Source organism: Ylistrum balloti, unplaced genomic scaffold (assembly GCF_031769215.1).
Source record: "Ylistrum balloti isolate Yb309-2 unplaced genomic scaffold, AGI_CSIRO_Ybal_v1 Utg371540, whole genome shotgun sequence".
Taxonomy (NCBI): domain Eukaryota; kingdom Metazoa; phylum Mollusca; class Bivalvia; order Pectinida; family Pectinidae; genus Ylistrum; species Ylistrum balloti.
The window spans coordinates 241473-259030 of record NW_026782794.1 but is presented as its reverse complement, the minus strand read 5'-3'; the positions used below and the strand labels follow the sequence as shown (position 1 = coordinate 259030).

General features: G+C 38.1%; 1 pseudogene; it reads right to left on the bottom strand.

The window, feature by feature from the left end:
• Positions 1-10877: 10877 nt before the first annotated feature.
• Positions 10878-11654, bottom strand: LOC132562892 (type I iodothyronine deiodinase-like; annotated as a pseudogene).
• Between the last annotated feature and the right edge of the window lie 5904 nt (positions 11655-17558).

Below are 17558 nucleotides of genomic sequence, written 5' to 3'. Positions count from 1 at the left end.
GGTTTGTTTTTGTATATAATACTGCCTTGTGGGGGAGCGGTTTGTTTTTGTATATAATACTGCCTTGTGGGGGAGCGGTTTGTTTTTGTATATAATACTGCCTTGTGGGGGAGCGGTTTGTTTTTGTATATAATACTGCCTTGTGGGGGAGCGGTTTGTTTTTGTATATAATACTGCCTTGTGGGGGAGCGGTTTGTTTTTGTATATAATACTGCCTTGTAGGGGAGCGGTTTGGTTTTGTATATAATACTGCCTTGTGGGGGAGCGGTTTGTTTTTGTATATAATACTGCCTTGTGGGGGAGCGGTTTGTTTTTGTATATAATACTGCCTTGTGGGGGAGCGGTTTGTTTTTGTATATAATATAATACTGCCTTGTGGGCTGCCTTGTGGGGAGCGGTTTGTTTTTGTATATAATACTGCCTTGTGGGGGAGCGGTTTGTTTTTGTATATAATACTGCCTTGTGGGGGAGCGGTTTGTTTTTGTATATAATACTGCCTTGTGGAGGAGCGGTTTGTTTTTGTATATAATACTGCCTTGTGGGGGAGCGGTTTGTTTTTGTATATAATACTGCCTTGTGGAGGAGCGGTTTGTTTTTGTATATAATACTGCCTTGTGGGGGAGCGGTTTGTTTTTGTATATAATACTGCCTTGTGGGGGAGCGGTTTGTTTTTGTATCCAGGACTTTCTAATGGGGCCAATTTGTTTTTGTACATAATACTGGGTTGTGGAGGAGCGGTTTATTTTTGTATATAATACTGCCTTGTAGGGGAGCGGTTTGGTTTTGTATATAATACTGCCTTGTGGGGGAGCGGTTTGTTTTTGTATATAATACTGGGGGGGAGCCTGCCTTGTGGGGGAGGGGATTTGTTTTTGTATATAATACTGCCTTGTGGGGGAGCGGTTTAATACTTTTTTTGTATATAATACTGCCTTGTGGGGGAGCGGTTTGTTTTTGTAGGTGGAGCGGTTTGGTTTTTGTATTAATACTGCCTTGTGGGGGAGCGGTTTGTTTTTGTATATAATACTGCCTTGTAGGGGAGCGGTTTGGTTTTGTATATAATACTGCCTTGTTTTGTTTTTGTATATAATACTGCCTTGTGGGGGAGCGGTTTGTTTTTGTATATAATACTGCCTGGTGGGGGAGCGGTTTGTTTTTGTATAGAATACTGCCTTGTGGGGGAGCGGTTTGTTTTTGTATATAATACTGCCTTGTGGGGGAGCGGTTTGTTTTTGTATATTGTGGGGGAGCGTATATAATACTGCCTTGTGGGGGAGCGGTTTGTTTTTGTATATAATACTGCCTTGTGGGGGAGCGGTTTGTTTTTGTATATAATACTGCCTTGTGGGGGAGCGGTTTGTTTTTGTATATAATACTGCCTTGTGGGGGAGCGGTTTGTTTTTGTATATAATAATGCCTTGTGGGGGAGCGGTTTGTTTTTGTATATAATACTGCCTTGTGGGGAGCGGTTTAGCCTTGTAGTTTGTTTTTGTATATAATACTGCCTTGTGGGGGAGCGGTTTGTTTTTGTTATAATACTGCCTTTATAATACTGCCTTGTATTTGTTTTTGTATATAATACTGCCTTGTGGGGGAGCGGTTTGTTTTTGTATATAATACTGCCTTGTGGGGGAGCGGTTTGTTTTTGTATATAATACTGCCTTGTGGATACTGGTGGAGCGGTTTGTTTTTGTATATAATACTGCCTTGTGGTACATAATACTGCCTTGTGGGGGAGCGGTTTGTTTTTGTATATAATACTGCCTTGTGGAGGAGCGGTTTGTTTTTGTATATAATACTGCCTTGTGGAGGAGCGGTTTGTTTTTGTATATAATACTGCATTGTGGAGGAGCGGTTTGTTTTTTGTATATAATACTGCCTTGTAGGGGAGCGGTTTGTTTTTGTATATAATACTGCCTTGTGGAGGAGCGGTTTGTTTTTGTATCCAGGACTTTCTGTTGGGGCCAATTTGTTTTTGTATTTATAATACTGGGTTGTGGAGATTATTTGTTTTGTATATAGTACTGCCTTGTGAGCAGTGATTAGATTTTTGTATATGGTATTGCCTTGTGGGGAGTAAAATGCTTTTGCAGCCGTGTGGGAAATGATTTTTATTTTTAAGGTAATACTACCTGGTGGTAGGTATTTTGTATTTGTACATAATACTACTAATACTACAAGTATATCTTTGTGACGAGATTTTTTAATATATATAAAAACCTTGTCGGGATTAATTTGTACAACTCATATAACCTTGTGGGGATTATTTTTTTATATCTCATATAAACATTGATGGGGTTAAGTTTAACAGCATTGTAAGGATCTTTACTTGTCTGCATTGGTTTGTATATAACACACATCATTATGGGGATGAGTTTAGTATTTCTTGTGATGACTTGCTGAGAGTGGTTCTGGATCTTCTATACAGAGATAGTGAGATATCCTAAATGCATAATACAGCATTGTGGGGAATAGCGTGTAATTCTTTGTGCCTTGCGCTGATATGTTTTGTAGAATGAGTTCAGTGTGTATAGCAATATGATATGAAGCCCATTATTGATACATTTTCGAGGTCATCTTCAGAGTCACATCCTCGAGAGAATATGTGAAGTGATGATACTGTATTGCTTGTTTATTTCCTGTTCTTTTTATCAGTATATTAACAACAACATATCTTTTCGTTGGTTTTTCTCAAACGTGTTGTTTTTTTCACTTAGTGTGTAGATTACATAACTAGTAAAGTATCACGTTTCTCACTGAGACCTAAACGTATGTACATGTTATCACTATATTTGCCTGATAAACTGTACTTTACCAGAAGAAAGTGTCTCGAAACAATCCCATGGGATTTTATGCTTTGCCAGTACTTACTTTGTCAAAACATGACAGTTTCGATTTCACTCCAATGTGTTGTAAAAAGGTTACGGCGTGTTTAAGAGGATTTGTGAAGCATTTTCTACAATTAAAAATGATAAACTGAATATATCTTATTTCATTGTTTTAAGACTATCCAGTCTTATGATTGTTTTGGTTACAGATCACCTTAAAGTCGTAGTTCTCTGTTACATTCGTAGATAAACACTGTTTCCGGTTTCGTTCGTCTCCTGCAAACAGGACCTTTATGATCTATAGGGGCTGTTGTTTCAGGAAATCGCAGATGGGTATAAACACAAATGATTCTACCGGGAGGTTGGGTTGATGTTTTCTACCTCATACTTCCGCCGTTTTCCAATCAAGGTTTCCAGGACTATATCAGGTTAGCCAAACAAGACATACTGCTTGTACAGCCAAATTGCATGGAATGCAAATATGTATCTCATATATCACTTGAATCGAATGTTTCCATCCTGTCTGTAATGTTTGTTTTGGCCACAGACCACAAATTTCTCGGTGACACCGGTACAAAATGTAGATGAGCATTGTTTCCGGTTTCTACCGTCACCTGCTAACAGGACCTCCATGATCCTTAGGCGATATCGGTTCAGCAGTTTACTGATGGGAGCGTGGGTTGATGTTTTCTACCGAATACATGTATCAGGTAAGCCAAGCAAGGATAACTTTTATTACAACGAAATGTAGCTTAACAATTGCATGGAAGGCAAATATGTGTTTTATATGCTGCTTAATTCGAACGTGTCCATCCTGTTTCCACATCTGACTCGAGTTCCCTTGACACCCCTGGTCTCGGCCCTCATCCAATAGATCACCTCTGCTCTCTTATCATTACAATACCTAGGGGAAACATGTTAGATGGCTGACTTCCTACACCATGTACGTAACAGAATTATGCACGTCAACAACGTTTTAGTGAGAATTGTAACGCCTTTTACCGTTTTTATTTACGTTTTTATTTTAGTCCTATTTAAACATCTACGTCATAACAACAATAAGACAGGAATTATAACGTTGTCTTCCTCAGTAGGAACAGACTTACTACGCCATCGAGGGCTGATAAAGACAAAGAGACGATAACAAAAAAACATTTCCTTAGGGTTGATACACTACATACGTCAGTGCTAGTAAATGACCAAACTGGTCATTATTTGAAGAGGGTGACCGAGTAGTCATCGAAACGTCACACTCTAATCTTCTACTGGTTGTGTTATATGATGAAGAAGGTGACCGTGTAGTCACCGAAACATCAAACTCTATTCTCGTACTGGTTGTGTTATAAGATGAAGGTGACCGTGTAGTCATTGAAACGCCGCACTTTAATCTTCTACTGGTTGTGTTATAAGATGATGGTGACCGTGTAGTCATTGAAACGCCGCACTTTAATCTTCTACTGGTTGTGTTATAAGATTATGGTGACCGTGTAGTCATTGAAACGCCGCACTTTAATCTTCTACTGGCTGTGTTATAAGATGAAGGTGACCGTGTAGTCATCGAAACCTCACACTCTAATCTTCTACCGGTTGTTTTATAAGATGAAGGTGACCGTGCAGTCATCAAAACGTCACACTCTAATCTTCTACTGGTTGTGTTATAAGATGAAGTTGACCGTGTAGTCATCGAAACGCCACACTCTAATCTTCTACTGGTTGTGTTATAAGAACTTCTATTCTTTCCACTTACATCATATACATAGAGAACAATATGTGTCGTTACCGTAATTATGCGTTACTTGTGTAGGAAGTTTAAATAAGCTGGTCATGTGGTCAAAGTATTGACAAACCAACTTTAAAACAAAAAGTATCATAATTGACGCTTAACAGCAAATACTGATATTTTTTTTTCAATTTCGTTTTACTAGTGCAAAGCTTAAACGATTTTGCACCCAATCAGTGAAAGCGGATTCTACAAGAAATGATAAAGACTTATACGAAGAGAGTTAAATGATTGTTATTCTGGAGGATTCGATGGTAAGGGATTGCAGAGTGCACAACAAACATTCTTCTATTACTACATGAGATGAACGTTAAATATTAAATCGTCCTCAAGACTAGTAATTGCCAAGGTGATGATGTAGTTTAAATTAGGCCGACATTCAGGTTTTAGTGCAACCACACCATACAGTCTAGTGGCGTGTGTGACAGAAACGTCGGTCTTGTCATGATTTTTATTGAAGGTGGTATCAGACATAAAAACAACACATATAAACACTATCTCACCCCAATCATACATTTCTGTCCTTGGAGATATGATAAATACTTTATCAAGATATTTACCGGTGTTTTCACCCAGCTGTTCCCTCCGAAATCTGTCCCATGGTAGAACTACATTGTCATAAACACACTGGTTCCGTTTTGTTCAGTTGGAAATCGACAGAAATTTCAACCTCGTGAACGTAATTTAAGAAACAGGTAGTGAATGAAACAGGAGAATTGCTTTATATTTCAATCACTACGATAAGGACACAGATATCTAATGCGAAGTACGCAAGACTTTAATATTGTGAAACTCAAATTAAAAATATGTGTATGGATGTTGTTTTGATGATTTTTTCAATTCGGCTTTTCTCAAAAGCTTAAAACGTATCCAAATTTCCAACAACATATATGTACATATACCTCAACACATTTCACTGTAGTGTTTTGTACTTGTTTTGGAAATACTGGGTGTGATCGTCTAGATTTTCCACAGAAAATAAGACTAGTTCTGTCTGAAGTTGGTACCGTTGCTTTAGAATATTAACAAGGCAAAAAATGAAAATTAATTGCTCTCACATGCAGGATTATCCTATCAGACTTTGCCGAGTCAGGTTTCCTATCACGGTTTTGTCATCGATCGTCTCCCATGAATTCTCCCACAGATACTCCGGCACGGCTTCTGGAAAGGACACAGGGAAGCTGATAGCATTTCGTAGGAAATCCAACCAACACATAACTAGCATTAAGCTACAAAGCATGTCCATTGAGCCGTAATTACATAAACTTGTCTTTTCATAAGGCGGATCTACACGGTGTACCAATGGGAAACAGAACAACAAACGGTTTTAATGGGTTTTAGCAAGCTCCCCCAAACTTGGTTAATTATATTCAGTGGACCAATGATGAAGTAAACACTTTAGTAATCTAGTCAATCAGGTGCAAAATCAAATCTATAGTTTTCCTCTATTACCGCGCGGACCCGAGGACGAGTCGGATGCTGCACACAACGTATAGTCATAATCACGATTGTTAGAGCTGTGAACTAGTTAACAAAGGAAATGTAAACTCAATAACACATACGACAAACATTTAATGCACACTTTCTGTCTGAGTAGAAAAACATTAATTGTCAGCGATATGTGTCGATGAAATAGAATACGTTAACTGTCGTGGGACACCTGGTCCTAATCTCACCACGAGCAATCATTTTGCCTTTTGCTTTAGAAGTTTTGACATTGTTTAAATGGAACACCAAGCGTGCCGTAACATTAAAACATACGTGCAAATTCGTGTTCAGTTGAGTTTAACATGTGTGACATTTTATGTTTTAAGCTGATGTATGATATAGTGTAGATGTCCACCCAGGCTACGTGTCCAGTCTCGCTGTTTAGCAGATTTTCCTGTAACAGGTTAGTTCAGATATTTGAACGATAAACACCAGGTCATTACAGTATATAATAACGGGTCTCAGCCTCGAACACACTTTCTGTTATACTTTAATCAATAGACCTCATTAACTCCGATGAGCAATGAACCCGATATTCAATTAATTTCTTAGGATGGTATCAGTATACCGAGATTGCCGTACAGACTGACGGACACGTACCATCTAATGTTACAGGATGACGTCAGTATACCGAGATTGTCGTACAGACTGACGGACACGTACCATCTAATGTTACAGGATGACGTCAGTATACCGAGATTGCCGTACAGACTGACGGACACGTACCATCTAATGTTACAGGATGACGTCAGTATACCGAGATTGCCGTACAGACTGACGGACACGTACAATCTAATGTTACAGGATGACGTCAGTATACCGAGATTGTCGTACAGACAGACGGACACGTACCATCTAATGTTACAGGATGACGTCAGTATACCGAGATTGTCGTACAGACTGATGGACACGTACCATCTAATGTTACAGGGTGACGTCCGTATACCGAGATTGTCGTACAGACTGACGGACACGTACCGTTTAATGTTACAGGACGGACACGTACCATCTAATGTTACAGGATGATCAGTATACCGAGATTGTCGTACAGACTGATACCATCTAATGTTACAGGATGAGGTCAGTATACCGAGATTGTCGTACAGACTGACGGACACGTACCATCTAATGTTACATTATGAGGTCAGTATACCGAGATTGTCGTACAGACTGACGGACACGTACCATATAATGTTACAGGATGACGTCAGTATACCGAGATTGTCGTACAGACTGACGGACACGTACCATATAATGTTACAGGATGACGTCAGTATACCGAGATTGTCGTACAGACTGACGGACACGTACCATCTAATGTACAGGATGAGGTCCCGAGATTGTTACATTATGAGGTCAGTATACCGAGGTTGTCGTACAGACTGACGGACACGTACCATATAATGTTACAGGATGACGTCAGTATACCGAGATTGTCGTACAGACTGACTGACGGACACGTACCATCTAATGTTACAGGATGATGTCGTATACAGATTGTCGTCCAGACAGACGGGCACGTACCATCTAATGTTACAGGATGACGTCAGTATACCGAGATTGTCGTACAGACTGACGGACACGTACCGTGTAATGTTACAGGGTGACGTCAGTATACCGAGATTGTCGTAATGTTACCATCTAATGTTACAGGATGACGTCAGTATACCGAGATTGTCGTACAGACTGACGGACACGTACCATCTAATGTTACAGGATGAGGTCAGTATACCGAGATTGTCGTACAGACTGCCCAGACACGTACCATCTAATGTTACATTATGAGGTCAGTGTCGTACAGACTGACGGACACGTACCATATAATGTTACAGGATGACGTCAGTATACCGAGATTGTCGTACAGACTGACGGACACGTACCATCTTGATTGTCGTATAGACTGACGGACACGTACCATCTAATGTTACAGGATGATGTCAGTATACCGAGATTGTCGTACAGACAGACGGGCACGTACCATCTAATGTTACAGGATGACGTCAGTATACCGAGATTGTCGTACAGACTGACGGACACGTACCGTTTAATGTTACAGGGTGACGTCAGTATACCGAGATTGTCGTACAGACAGACGGACACGTACCATCTAATGTTACAGGATGACGTCAGTATACCGAGATTGTCGTACAGACTGACGGACACGTACCATCTAATGTTACAGGATGACGTCAGTATACCGAGATTGTCGTACAGACTGACGGACACGTACCATCTAATGTTACAGGATGACGTCAGTATACCGAGATTGCCGTCAGTATACCGATATTGCCGTACAGACTGACGGACACGTACAATCTAATGTTACAGGATGACGTCAGTATACCGAGATTGTCGTACAGACAGACGGACACGTACCATCTAATGTTACAGGATGACGTCAGTATACCGAGATTGTCGTACAGACTGATGGACACGTACCATCTAATGTTACAGGGTGACGTCCGTATACCGAGATTGTCGTACAGACTGACGGACACGTACCGTTTAATGTTACAGGGTGACGTCAGTATACCGAGATTGTCGTACAGACTGACGGACACGTACCATCTAATGTTACAGGATGAGGTCAGTATACCGAGATTGTCGTACAGACTGCCCAGACACGTACCATCTAATGTTACATTATGAGGTCAGTATACCGAGATTGTCGTACAGACTGACGGACACGTACCATATAATGTTACAGGATGACGTCAGTATACCGAGATTGTCGTACAGACTGACGGACACGTACCATATAATGTCACAGGATGACGTCAGTATACCGAGATTGCCGTACAGACAGACGGACACGTACCATATAATGTTACAGGATGACGTCAGTATACCGAGATTGTCGTACAGACTGACGGACACGTACCATCTAATGTTACAGGATGAGGTCAGTATACCGAGATTGTCGTACAGACTGCCCAGACACGTACCATCTAATGTTACATTATGAGGTCAGTATACCGAGATTGTCGTACAGACTGACGGACACGTACCATATAATGTTACAGGATGACGTCAGTATACCGAGATTGTCGTACAGACTGACGGACACGTACCATCTAATGTTACAGGGTGACGTCCGTATACCGAGATTGTCGTATAGACTGACGGACACGTACCATCTAATGTTACAGGATGATGTCAGTATACCGAGATTGTCGTCCAGACAGACGGGCACGTACCATCTAATGTTACAGGATGACGTCAGTATACCGAGATTGTCGTCCAGACTGACGGACACGTACCGTTTAATGTTACAGGGTGACGTCAGTATACCGAGATTGTCGTACAGACAGACGGACACGTACCATCTAATGTTACAGGATGACGTCAGTATACCGAGATTGTCGTACAGACTGACGGACACGTACCATCTAATGTTACAGGATGTCTGTTTACCCGTTGTTATATATGAGTATATTGATATACGCTTGGTCAATCGTAATGAAGTTTATCACAGATTTTTTTACAATAGATGTAACACCACTCTGATCCAAAGCAAGTATTTCTCTGATGTTGAGTTTGATAAATTCATATTAACAAAACCTGCTTTGATGAACCTGTTGCCGTGTATGTACGACCGTACCTGGTGTAGCTTGCAGCCAGTCTAATTAAGATCAGATCGCTTATTCCACTTCGTACATCGGTAATAGTGCTATATGAAAGGATGGATCTGGTGTTATATTGAGCGCTATCAGCGTGGCGCTTGATTAGAAAGTCTTCATCTTGTAGGGGATCAATTGCCGATAAAATAGTAAAAAGTAGGATCGATATAAATTCAAAGTAATTATTGGCATTATATTACAAACAGTATGCCTCGTGGTGTTACCAAAATTAATGATTCGTGTGTTTTTATCTCATCTATTTTTTTTTATTTTTTCACATGTCCTGAGTGATTTTAATACTGTTAAAGCAAAGTAGGAACCATTTCGAGTATAAGGAAAACATTTGATGAAACATTCACATGTCTATTTCCAGCCGACGTAGGTAGACTAGCACTCAGTCCGACCGACATGATACAACACAACTACAAGTACCAAAATGTTAGTTATTTCATCACAAACTTTATTCTTAGACAACAGTCCTGGATCACATGTAATTAAAAGATTATATTCCACATTTTCTTAAGAGGACAATCAGAAAATCGTGCACAAAGTTATCATAGAAGGACATGACAATGAATTCATCATTCCCAAAGATGTTCGTTTTTTTATCTGAGGAAATTCATTAATCATTAATGATGTCGTTCTATCATAACAACAAAGTTCGATGTAAACTGATTACTGGGAAGATATAGCAACTTATCGTGTCGTAAATAATCTATTAATCACATCTATTAATGGACATTTGGGTCAGAAACTCTTGATTTAAAACTGGATATCATTTCAAAGCCTCCGCAATAGCTTATATAATTTGTTTTTCACATAAAAAAGCATAAAATCAACCTTTTGATATACATGTACTGCAAGTGTGATGAATATTATTACCTCCCTTGAACCAATGACTGTTTATCAGTAAGATACTGGTCAGTCTTATTTCTATATTTTTAAATGTTTTCTTTCTCACCTTAATTCATTTATTTGTAACCTGAGAAGATTTATATAGGCTATATAGTTCATATGATTTTGTACAAATTTGGTGAAATGAAATTAATCTATAAATCAAAAGAAATTAAATTTTGTTAAGAGAAATATTGTAACAGTTAACTTAATCCATGCGCTATATTCCGTAGTTTACCGTTGATGGCATTTTCTAGTCCTGATAGTCTACGACTCATTACGGAAACTTTCAAGCCAGTTTCTCACCTCATCGGGTTTGTAGTTCTGTGGTCCAACAGCTCCGAAATACATAACGGTATTATCGTACAAGATATACAAACGTTCCGGCACAGAACCATACTTTAGTGCGTTCTGGTTATCCATAGGATCAACCAGTATTGGACACTTGAGGTCAAAGTTCCGGAGCATTTCCGCGGCCTCGACCCTGTCCTCCAGTGTTCGGTGATCCTTCAGATCCTCGAAACGGTGTCCGAATATCTGCCATCCTTCCACGGGATGTGCCTCCCGGATGTAGATGGTCAAGAAATCGGCGACGTCAGCAAAGTCGCGGATGATCGTCTTGATCTCCTCGACCTTTGCTATAAACGGAGGTCAGGAACAACTTCCGAAGTTCAACACCAGAGGGCGTCCTGCTTTTTGAAAACTGTAAAGTTTTTTGTAAGATTTAGTATCCATGTCATACAGATCTGTGTTAGGGGCCTTACGACCCAGAAATGTTTGTCTTAAAAATCCATCTGCCAGTAAAGCGTTGGCGTTTGAGACCACAGTTTTTGTTGAAAAGTTCATATCTAATTTTGATATTCCGGCAATATCTTCTTTAGATTTAAACCTAGATGCTATTAAATTTCTTATGAAAGTTATTTTTGATAAGACGATAATAACTGAGAAAAAAATCGTTGCCCTCAAAATGTTAAGCACAGTTCCGGCTCTTTTTACCCAAAGAAATGGGACGTCGTCCGTCCAAAGTTTATCTGGCTTCTTCATGGCCGTTTCTAAAAAATAAAATATTTGAAAGAAATATTAATGTCACGGGTACGGCAAAATTAAAACAAATATTTCAATGTTTTCTGGTAGTGTTTATAAGTAACAACAATATGGTATTCATAAATGAAACATAACCGTTTCAAGGGAACACTCTTTTGGTGACTATTAAGTCTCATTAATTCATTCAACGACTCTAAAACATTTAAGCATCGGCTATTTCTAGTGTAAGCATGTCTTTCTTTCTTTATATTTTAACATGTAATCCACACCTAAAGAATGACGTATCTTGTTACACATTAATTAGCGTATTATACGGTACACATGGCATTTTGACAACATGTTTTAAAACGGTGTAAGTATCTTGACTTTAAATTAAAAGATATTTATTGACCACGTCCATTGTATATATCCATCAGAATCGGAAATCTAGGACACGACAGACTCTTCCACGTCAGTCGCTTTTCTCACATTCTCTCTACAACAGAACTAACATGGACAGCTTTCTGACAAGCTATATGATAATGTCTGATGATTTCAATTTTCCTGTTGTAAATTATCAATGGTGCTTACATTTCGCAGTTGATTCGAAATCCAATGGACTGTGTTCATCATCATGATTTTGGTACAAAAAAACGTTGTATACTTTGTTCTCATTTGAGAGCTTGATATTACTATAATTGACCAAAATTTGCGTGGCGGATGTTGTCGATGAAGCAGAAGACGCTTACTCTTCCGGAACACATTTTCTCATTTCCCGTGTACTTTTTAGGAGTCTCCGCGTAAATCTGTTTGTTCTTATTTTGCCCTAGTTTTATTGAATTTGAGTTTTGATTGTGATCATGTTGACATTTTGATATTTTCTTGTTTTGTTTTACAAGAGAACCATTCTCTGTACATTGTGATATATGTTTAAATGCACTGTAGTGTTGCAACAATGGCGTAAAAGTTTTAAATAAATCTTGAAATCTACCATAAGTGAAACCATACAGGCAACAGGAGCTATGAAAATGATATGATTACATAATTCATGCCATCATCACAATAGGTTCTTATTGTTTTGTAAATGTTGGAATAAAGAAACTATATCTTCACTGCATTTTCATAGCAAAGTTTTGTTAACATTATCGTTAAACTCATAGAAAACATCGACATCTAAAAATTGATAACAAATATCATCACGTCAAGAATGTTAACAGCAGGAGTTCCGGAAGGTTCAGCGTCTTCTAATTCATTGACAACACTTGCCATGTAAATCCAAGTCAATCTAAGTAAGTAATTTTACATTCAAAATGAGAACCAATGAAACGTATTAACGATCATCAAACACTTCATATCGCACGAGGAAAGAGAACATTCCCCAACGAGATTATTATGACAAGAAAACTAATTTTACTGAGCAGGTGAATATTATTGTGCTATCATACAAGATCACCTAAACGTTAGATACACCATTTCGATGGTGTGCAACTTCCGGCCATGAGTGGCTAAACACAGCGGTATGACTTGTCAAAGCATGCCCCCGCTCTGTACACGCAAGGAAGGGAGAATGGCTAGAAGCAGTTTATTATAAAACCGTCTAGGGTCTGAATGTCTACATACCAGAATCGAACAGCTCCCGGCTGTTTACAGGAGATTGTCAGTAGTCTATGTCCACAGGAAGATCACGTACAATAATTATCGTTATCACTTGAGTTTATTGCGAAAGATGCTGTGTGGAATACCGCCCTATGTTTACAACGTGCTAAGAACTGAACATGATAAATTGATAGAGACAAGTATTACCACATCTACACTGTATTTTAAGTGTGACTAAATCATATTTACCATATTAATTTTGTAACTGATTACAATTTGTATTGATAAATGAGAATTTCCCGAACAATACCGATTTTATCTGATGATTTATTTTGAATATTTGATGTATTTTGAAAATTACTTTGAAAGTATTCATGAAATAAAGAAATCGAGCGCATATCACAGAGGTGTCGTAGGCACCATAACTCTCATCATCTTGTAGTAAGCGTTTTGACCAAAATAGCAAATATATATGGTCATAGTGTTGACTATATCTGATATCTCCCAATCGCTCTTTGTTATGTAAAAAAAAAAAACAACATTTAACAGTTTTAATACATCGATACATGTTCTAACTTACCTCACATGCGTCCAAGTCGCAGGTGTGAATGATCAGGATTCGATAACGCCAGTGCCCGTATGTACCCCATTTGTTGACCGACCAAGTTTGTCACCCCTCCATGTTTACATAACGGTGGTAGTCGAGACTGATTATTTCAGGTCACATGTCATATAATAGTTACAATCAGGGAATTCTACCTACTTTCTCCCGTGTAATTTTACTGTATAACAACAACAATTATCATTCCAATCATTCTGTTAGTAAAATCAGGCTTAGTTTACTAAATATTCGCACGAAAGTTGTCTAGATTTGTCTATTTCTTCACAGTGAAACATCACTAAACTGACCCCATCAGGGACTGGACAAAGGTGGTCTTGATAGCGTAGTTATCTGAATGTTTCTTATCCTCGCTCTTGTCCGTATTATCACAAACTTTTAAACGATGTGTTGTTTTAATAACATTAAAAACACAGTGATCATATCTGAGTGATCAGTTTAACACTTGATAAACATAGAGCTGATCTTAATAGCGGGTGATCTCAATAGGCAGGTGGTCTTAATGGGGAGGTGATCTCAATAGCGGGTTGATCTTGATATCGTGGTGGTCTTAATAGCGAGGTGGTCTTAATAGCGGGGGTGGTTTGCGAGATGGTTTTGATAGCGGGATGATCTTGATAGCGAGGTGGTTTGAATAGCTAGGTTGTCTAAATAGCGAGGTGGTCTTAATAGCAATATAAAATTGTTTTAATTTTCATATCCGGTACACCAAACTCATTTTTATGTCTGATGATTTTCAGTTCGATGCTGACAATCTTTTACTGACATAAAGCTTACAAATTGCAAATAGATGTAACTAGAAGTAGAGACATGACTTTTATATATACAATGAACAAACCATTATGAATATTGCGTGAATGACAGAGTACTTAGGAAAGAAACCTGTATCCGAGCCTCGGCTCTCAGCCGTTTCATTTGTTAAGATTTTATCGGTCTAGAGCCACCATGGTAAACAGATACGGCTCTGAGGAAAACCTGTAGGGTACATAGTAAAGAACCGACACAAAATTCAGGGAATATTGATATAATGAAAAACCACTGTCCAGACTGGTGAACAGTGCAAAAGTAATGTTATCACTAAGTATATTTTATCGTCAATAGTGATTATAATTTCTGATATCGTCTTTGAATATTTTTTCAACAAATTGTTATTATGTAATATTTCATGAGCAGAGGTAAAGCAAACTTAAACCTACGTCATTGTTTTCTATATATCACACACATCGTTCTCTCTCTTCATTATACTATAAAAAATTCCCTAACATTGTGTCGCTGTCTAAATCAACCTTATGTACACATACAATATATTATGTCCGTACTTATCTTGCGTCCACCAATTCAACATAGGCGGACATATTACAACATCAGTCGCCATCTTTGTACTACATTTAAATCACCTATGATGACCTTCGTTGATACATGTGCATCCTAAGTTCAGAGGTCAATAACTAGGTCATACATATAGCCAAATGTACTATGACATCAGAAGTACAACCATCCTATTAGGTATCAACAATATGTTCTATAAGCTACTGTTTTTTCTCTCATTTTCTTGAGCTCTATACATCAATATTTACTTTTCGATCAAACATCCCAACGGTAACATTAAAAGGTCGGTAAACTGTGGTTGTTATTACAATCTTAAGTAACGGATCGATAACGGCAAGTTGAATCGTGTTCTGTATGATGACTTAGCATTTTAAAAATGTGCCTTTCATATTGATTTTATTACACACTTTTCTAAGATAGAAATTAATTATTGTGTATAAGATTATGCAATGCACACGCACACCTGAATAACATATTTCTATATGTTCCTCCTGAATAACATATTTCTATATGTTCCTATGATATACATAGTTGTATACGTATGAAATCACTTGGTTTTTTTATCCTTTTTAAGGAAACTCTCTAGTGGTGCTTTCAGAATGGATTCCGGGAAATTTCTAATTTTGTTAATGGTACATTTCACTGCTTTAATTTCTCACAATTAACCGTATTGTATTTTTATTGTTTGTATTTCAACATACCAAGTTTAATAGATATATACCGTAAGTGAGATAACGACGAAAGTATTTATCCTTTCCTATCAGACTTGGAGTCAAATCCTTTCCTATCAGACTAAGAGTCAAATTCTTTCCTATCAGACTTAGACCCAAATGCTTTCCTATCAGACTAAGAGTCAAATTCTTTCCTATCAGACTTGGAGTCAAATCCTTTCCTATCAGACTAAGAGTCAAATTCTTTCCTATTAGACTTAAATCCAAATGCTTTCCTATCAGACTTGGAGTCAAATCCTTTCCTATCAGACTTAGAGCCAAATGCTTTCCTATCAGACTAAGAGTCAAATTCTTTCCTATCAGACTTAGAGCCAAATGCTTTCCTATCAGACTTAGAGTCAAATCACGCATGGGGCTCTCCTGTTTATAATATAGTAACAACAGCTATTGTACCTCTCGTTTGTTACTCTCCTGTATATAATATAGTAACACCAGCTATTGTACCTCTCGTTTGTTACTCTCCTGTATACAATATAGTAACACCAGCTATTGTACCTCTCGTTTGTTACTCTCCTGTATATAATATAGTAACACCAGCTATTGTACCTCTCGTTTGTTACTCTCCTGTATATAATATAGTAACACCAGCTATTGTACCTCTCGTTTGTTACTCTCCTGTATACAATATAGTAACACCAGCTATTGTACCTCTCGTTTGTTACTCTTCTGTATATAATATAGTAACACCAGCTATTGTACCTCTCGTTTGTTACTCTCCTGTATACAATATAGTAACACCAGCTATTGTACCTCTCGTTTGTTATTCTTCTGTATATAATATAGTAATACCAGCTATTGTACCTCTCGTTTGTTACTCTCCTGTATACAATATAGTAACACCAGCTAGTGTACCTCTCATTTGTTACTCTCCCTGTATAAGATATAGTAACACAAGCTATTGTACCTCTCGTTTGTTACTCTCCTGTATATAATATAGTAACACCAGCTATTTACCTCTCGTTTGTTACTCTCCCTGTATATAATATAGTAACACCAGCTATTGTATCCCTCGTTTGTTACTCTCCTGTATACAATATAGTAACACCAGCTAGTGTACCTCTCATTTGTTACTCTCCCTGTATAAGATATAGTAACACAAGCTATTGTACCTCTCGTTTGTTACTCTCCTGTATATAATATAGTAACACCAGCTATTTACCTCTCGTTTGTTACTCTCCCTGTATATAATATAGTAACACCAGCTATTGTATCCCTCGTTTGTTACTCTCCCTGTATATAATATAGTAACACCAGCTACTGTACCCCTCGTTTGTTACTCTCCCTGTATATAATATAGTAACACCAGCTATTGTACCCCTCGTTTGTTACTCTCCCTGTATATGATATAGTAACACCAGCTATTGTACCTCTCGTTTGTTACTCTCCCTGTATGCAATATAGTAACACCAGCTACTGTACCCCTCGTTTGTTACTCTCCCTGTATATAATATATTAACACCAGCTATAGTAAAGATATTTAAGAAAAATAATAAGAAAACATGGTTGTTACAGGAACTTTTAATAGCAACTTATATTTATGTTACGATAGAGACATCCATAAGACACACTAATGAATCCATCGTTTCCAAAGGTGTTTGTTTTTTACCTAAGGAAATTCATCCGTCATTTGTGACGTCATAGAATGGTTGC